The sequence below is a fragment of the Vigna umbellata genome, chromosome 8 (assembly GCF_029865625.1).
Source record: "Vigna umbellata cultivar VRB3 chromosome 8, Vumbellata_1.0, whole genome shotgun sequence".
In the NCBI taxonomy this organism is placed as follows: domain Eukaryota; kingdom Viridiplantae; phylum Streptophyta; class Magnoliopsida; order Fabales; family Fabaceae; genus Vigna; species Vigna umbellata.
Window position 1 is genome coordinate 27830856 of NC_142172.1, and position 6989 is coordinate 27837844.

A 6989-nucleotide genomic window follows, 5' to 3' on the forward strand; every position below is an offset into this window, starting at 1 on the left:
TTAACAAATTATTTGGCAGAATTTATGGTGTGTGTAGAGGTGAGGAAATCATAAATGAATTGGGATATGATTGGCTTCATTGGATTGAAACAACACGGTTGCTCTGCCAGCTATGATGATACAACATTCCCTCGGTTTTTTGTAACTGGAGAACAACTTTTAAAGAAAGAATAAAATATAAAAATATTCAAAAACATCTTAATATAAGCATATATGTGTTCTGGACATTGAAAAATGAGATTTAGATACTGAGAGTTGTCTTAGCATTGAAGGCTAATAAGGAAAATTATACGTAGATACTCAAGAGTCAAGTTCTATGTCTAATTTTATGAAAATTAAGAAACTAAGCCTCATTACACATAAAATCTACAAACACACTTGATACGTACTAGGAATGCGATACCTTTTTTATAATAAAAAAATGATAGATTTTTACAATAACAATTACTGAAATAAAAAATATTATTAATTTCCAAACACTAATGATAAAACTAGTGGAAACACATGTTATTTCTTTTAATAACAAAAAATAATAAAATTATAATTATTATAAAAGTAAATATAAATAAAATTTTCAGTATAAAGTTTGTATTTATTTTTTAAGTAACTATTTTTTATTATAGATGGTTATTTTAGTTTTAAAATGGTTAAGTAAAATAAAACGGTCAAAATGAAAAAATAAATAAATTTTAAAAGATTTCCTTCACAAATAAAATTAGTAAAGTAATTATTTTAATTTATGAAAAAAATATTTATTAAGAATAGAAAACAGTATCTTACACAAGCTAATTTCTTTTATATAACGTGTAGATGAATATTGTAAGAACTTGTGAAGATGATGATTTTGAACTTAACTGAATATGGTGCAAAGTTGTTTTGATCATAATGGATGAGAGTAATATGTCATAAGGATAACTAAATAGAAGGTTAAGTGAATTATGCATGTTTTGAGTTATTTTGGAGGAAGTGAGGTAGTGAAAATGAGAACTAGAGGTCAAGGACTCAATTGGTCTGTTGGGACAGTCTAGGTAAGTCATTTGTGACTTGTTTGAGTCATTCAAATGGTCAAAAACATGTGCAAAGTGGTATATTTGAATTTGGGTCCTTAAGCTGATGAATTTGATGTTTTAGAATGGAAATTGGTTCATAAACACTTTAATTTGAGGTTATGAAGGTTTAGAATCACTTAGACAAGTCTAAATAGGTATATAATACAATCTAGGAGTGTTAGAAGTTGGGAAAAATAGTTAGAATTGGTATTTTGTGGTTGACTTGCATAATTCTGCAGAATTTCGTTCTGTAGATTATGCAGACTCGCTGAGCGAATGGATTCGCACAGCGAGTCACCCTAGCGAGATGCTCTCTGTCAGGGCATTCGCACAACGAATTGGTGCGCTGTGCGAATGACTGTAGAGAGTTGCTCTCTGCCTAGGCACTCGCACGATGACTTGGTGTGCTTTGCGAGTGGTTGGAGAGGGTTCCTCTCTGTCTGGTGATTGGCATGGCGAATCTAGGCGTTGTGCGACTGGTGGTGGTCTGAGATAAATGCTAGTTTAATTCAAATAGTGAATGGGTGCACTTTGCGAGTGTTTGGGGAGTTTGAGCCACTGCTTGGGGGCTCTCGCATAGCGATTTGGGGCGCTATGCGAGGAAGAGAGGTCTGGAACCTTTGAGAGTTTATTCGCACAACGAGTTTAGTCGTTGTGCGAATGGTTGTGAAGGGTAGGTCTCTGTTTGAGGATTCACATAATGAGTTGGGGTTGCTATGCGAAAACCCTCTGGTTTCGCTCAGCGATTGTGTGCGTTGTGCGACTGGTCCAGGTTTAGTTTACTCTTTTCTTCCTCTGTTCTTGAGTGGTTGAATGATGTTTAATTCATTGAATGTTATGTATAAGATGTATGAAATCATATGAATATCTGAGGTATAAATGGTGATTCAAAGTGAAGAAATGTATGATTCAATGTGGTGTAATTGAGTATCAAAGTAGTATCTCTTGGTGAGATACTTGTATTGTTTAGAATGAATACAGGGAGCTCAGTCTTGGGGGTTATCCTAACACTCTAATGATCTTTCATTCTCATTTAGAGAGGATTGATGCATTTGGTGAGAGTAGTAGGAGGTCCTAGTGTAGGCGCTACTTTGAGGCCTATTGCGCGGTAATGGACTAACCTTGTCTGTGGTAGGGTGAAATCCATTGGCAATGGCTTTGCAAAGCAGTAGAGGCCACCACAAGTGCATAACCTATCATAGCTCGATATTCATTCTAAGTCCGAACATGTCAAGCCTAGGTTGTAACATATTAGGATGTTTTGAATTGGTTATTTTGTATGAATGCTCGTATGTTATATATATATATATATATATATATATATATATATATATATATATATATATGTCATTTGATAAATGTTTTTATATTTAGCTTACCATTTTTGCTTGTGTTGTGTTTTGTATGTGCCTTGTTATTTCTTTTGCAATGATCATCATATGGATGTGAGCAGAGGGAGAGAAGCTTTCAGTGGAGCAGGTCTTGGGTGGAGATGATGCTTTGGCTTAGACTAGTTTTCTTCTAGTATTGTATATAGTTTTGGATTAGTTGCTTATATAAAGTTTTAAATTTTATGGTTATTTTGGGATAACTGTAACGTATACTACTTTATGTATTTTGTTGGATAACTGTATTACTTTATCATGCATGTGACTTCTCTTTAATATAATTTATAATATATATATTTTGGGATGTCACAAATCTAAATAATTCTTATAATTTTATTTTAGATATTTTCATTAGTTTTGTTATTCATAACTGTAATTATTTTTATTTTAGAAGTGTTTATTTAAAAGATAAAATGATAAAAGTTTATATATATATATATATATATATATATGTATATGTGTATATATATATATATATATATATGTATATAAATTTAATTTTATTAATATTATAGACAAGAGAGAATAGCATGTAATAGAGTTAGCCGTCCACTTTAATAAAAGGTAATGATAAAGTAAATTTTAATATAATAAAATACTTAATATGTATATATAAATTTTAAAAAATAATATCTGTGGTAACGTACTATTGTTAGAATTAATGTGAAGAATGTGGCCAATGTGACACCCAATATATATATACTAAAAAAAGAACAGCGATCTTCTTAGCTATAAAGTTTGTTCCCTTTCACTATCAAAATAAACACCCAATATAGCCATTAGTGTATGGTGTGGTTATTAGCTTCCATCAATTAACACCCAATATAATATCTTTTAATTACGAGTTATACAAAACAATATTAAAAATAAACTAATAATTATATAAAACATATACAGAGAATATCTGTAAGACCCGTATTTTTGATGGTGGGGGACATGGTGGTTGTAAGGACCGGTATTTTAAGAAGGGTGGGGACATGGTTGCATTATTAGAATGCAATTATTGGAATGCATGATTGGGGGGGGGGGGGGGGGGGGGGGGTGCAATTATAGGAATGGGAGAAAGAGGGGGGGGGGTCTGGGGGGGGCATCTACTCTCTGCTGCCATGGCCGTGTGCTTCCTCTTCCAACTCAAGCTGTTGTGTCCTTATGTGGGTTTCTCATGAGCTACACTTCTCCAAGTTGGATCTCCTTCACACGCTGCTGGAATGGAGTTGCTGCTATAGCCGTGTGCTTCTTCTTCATTCACACGCGACCAAACCAGTATTATGTAGATACTTCAAGGTAGGCGGCGGCCGTATGCAGGTGTGGCGGAGGTGAAACCCCTCTCTGGGTTGCCGTAACAGGATCGAAGAAGCAGTGACGCGGAGGCCGGATCGCGGTGGTGAACAGCAGCCAGTTAGTCAGACACGGCACAGAGACGCCGGAGAGAGAGCAGACAGGATCGGAGGCTGGGTCACGGTGGCTGGTTCAGTAGCGCGGTGGTCGGTTTGGCGGAGATGGAGCAAAAGGGGGTGGATATGGTGGTGGTGGAGAAACGGTGCGGGGTGTGACTTTGCTTCCAGCATAGGTGAAGACGCCGACGACTTTCTCGGCCGGCCACGGGGACGCACGACGGGCTGGTCTCGTCGAGGGCTGATAGCTGCCACGGATGGTGAAGAAGCAACTCCCAGCTTTCCTGTTTCTGATTAGATGAAGAAGAAACCCCACTTTGATCTGAAAAAGTTTGGACCTGGACCAAAACTTGCGTGATACACCCTTGGGAGAGTAGCCCAGAGGTAAGGGGAGCTAGATATTTTGTTTGATTGATTTTATATGCTTTGTATGATGCAAATATGGGAAGAAGGGGATGAAAATTTGAGGTTGTTCTTGGTTTCTGGGTTTTCTGGAAAACTTGCAGAATTTCTGCAGAAACGCCGTTCGTCCAACTTGATTTCAAATTGGACGTTCGTCCAAAATGGCTGAACGTTCGTCCAAGTGAAATTGGACGTTCGTCAAAATTGTTCGGTGGTCGTGAGCGTTCGTCCTAAACTTAGTATTTTAGTGGGACGTTCTTGAACGTTCGGCCTTGGTATCAAGACGAACGTCCATAGGTTGTAAGTATAGTGTTCGGCCTTGATTATTTTAGCATTCGGTCTTAATTGAGCAAAGTGATTTTAGAATGTTCATACGATGGGCTTTGAGCGTTCGTTGTTAAATTGGTATGCATAGGTTTCAATTTTGAGCGTTCGTTGGTAATTTGGTAACTGTAGCGTTCGGCTTAATTCGGTATAATCAGGCTTGAATCTTAAAACGTCCGCTGTGTTGAAATAGTGATCATAGGCGTTCGTCCTCCAAATGGTGTCCGTCCTGATGTTGAACGATAGGTATTGGTTTAAGTTAGATTTTTGAACGTTCGGCCTGATATTTGGAGATAACGTTCGTCCAGTTTATTTGGTGACGTTCGGTCAAATGGTGTTCGGCCATTTGGAAATGGCGTTCGTTCGTTTTGGTGAATAAGTAATTTTAGACGTTCGTTCTTATCTTGGTAGTTCAGGAAGCGAGCGTTCGATCTGGATAATAATTATTTTAAGTTTGTGATCGTTCATAACGAACGTTCGGATTTCATGACGTTATGTTCAGATAGAATTCTTCATAAGCAGCGTTCGTCCTTAAGTGCTAAATGAGCGTTCGTTCTTAAGTGCTAAATGAGCGTTCGTCCTTAAATGTGATAGTAGCGTTCGTCCCTCATTGTGAGTGTAAGTTCGACCTTTGTTTAATATAAGCTGGTATTCTTAGGTTTGAATCTGGAACGTTCGGTTTTGATGTATTAGTATACGTTCGACCTTAGTGATTTATAGCGTTCGATCTGGATCAGGTGTTCTGAGGTTTAGATTATTAGCGTTCGGTCAATATGGAATTATATTCAGCGTTCGACCTATAGAGTATGATTTTCTAGCGTTCACGCAAATAGTATCCAGTCAAATGATGTTCAGAAAAATACGTTCGTTCTTGGTTTAGCGTTCGGTCTAAGTACTCAATTATAGCGTTCGACTGATTAGTGTTTGATCAAGTGAGACGTTCGGTAGTAGCGTTCGGCCGAATTGTGGGTACTCGGTTTAGCGTTCAACCTATTGAATCTCATAACGTCCTTCCAATTAGTATAGTAGTGTTCGACAGTTGTATTTGGTGAATGGTGTTCGTCCAAATAGTGGTCTACAAATGGTAATGGGTTCTAAGTTCACTTTGCTGTTGTTTGGGTTGAATTAATTGTGCAAAATGGTTGATGTGATTTATGTGAAAAGTATGTGAATGCATGAGATATGATAAGATTACTGTGATGAATGTATTGTATGATGTTGACATGAAATTTTGCATCTGATAATGGAATGAGTATTATGGGGAGATTTTGTATTGGTGTAATGTGAGTTGAGGAATATGAGTATAGTATGAATCTCATGGAGAGGTTCTGAAATGTTATGATTTTAGTGTGTATGTTGATGTTGAGGGTCCCGTAGTTGGAGGTTATCCTGATACTCTAATAATTCATCCAGTCTCAAGTAGAGAAGGATGAATTATGTGGTGAGAGGAGCAGGAGGTCCTGGTCTATGTGCCGGTTTTGGACATAGTGAGGGGACTAACCTTGTGAATGGTATGAAGTATTTTGGAAGTGTATTTGTAAGAAAAAGTAGAAGTCATCACAAGTGCATAACCTCCCGTGACCGCTCATCAACGTATCATCCGGATGAGTGTCTTTTGGGTATTGTGGTGTTCATTGGGTATTGTGGGATGAGTGTCTAGTAAGAATTGTGGTATGATGGTATATGAGGATGTCTGTCGTAATTTTTATATGATGCCTATATTAAAGCAATTTTTCATGTTTTATTAAAGTTGTGTTGTATGTTAGCTCACCCTTACTTATTTGTGCATGTATCGGAAAAATCATATTTTTGCGATGATCGTATAACGTATTTGTTATACGGGAGCAGATGAAGGATTGTCGTGTGATCCTGTGCAATTGAAGAAAGAGATGGAAGACCAAATTAGAGAGATTCAATGTTATAGTTTCAATTAAAGTCTGATGCATAAAATTTTTGTATAGATTTATGTATGAGGTTACGGGGGTTACCGTAAATGTATTATTACCATATTCAAATTCTGAATTTTTAAGGGCGAATTTATGGGATGTTACAATATCACATATTAGGTATTCTACAAAAAATTACCTATAAAATACAACATTCATAAATGATGATATAAAAAAATATATTATATATTTGAAAGAAGATTACTTGACACCAGTTTATACTAAAGTTTTTTATAGGAGTAAAATAGTTTTAATAAGAGTACCATTATTTTATGTATTTATATTTTTAACATGAGAGTAACTTTGTTTTTATATTTTAACAACTTAAGGGTAATTTTGTAAATTAAAAATATTTTAAAACTTTTTAGAGGTGTTAAGTTTATACTAAGCTTCATAGTTTAATATAAAACGTAGAGTAGAGTAAATACTCACATTTCTTCGTAAAGGAGAATGCAATTTATTTTAGCGATGTTGAGTAATAGACTA

General features: G+C 36.0%; 1 long non-coding RNA gene across 1 annotated transcript; it reads left to right on the forward strand.

The window, feature by feature from the left end:
• Window positions 1-3523: 3523 nt before the first annotated feature.
• On the forward strand, window positions 3524-6702 carry LOC148194379 (uncharacterized). Its single transcript, XR_015781415.1, has 2 exons — window positions 3524-4215; window positions 6406-6702. It is a non-coding gene; the product is annotated as an uncharacterized LOC148194379 (long non-coding RNA).
• Window positions 6703-6989: the final 287 nt, after the last annotated feature.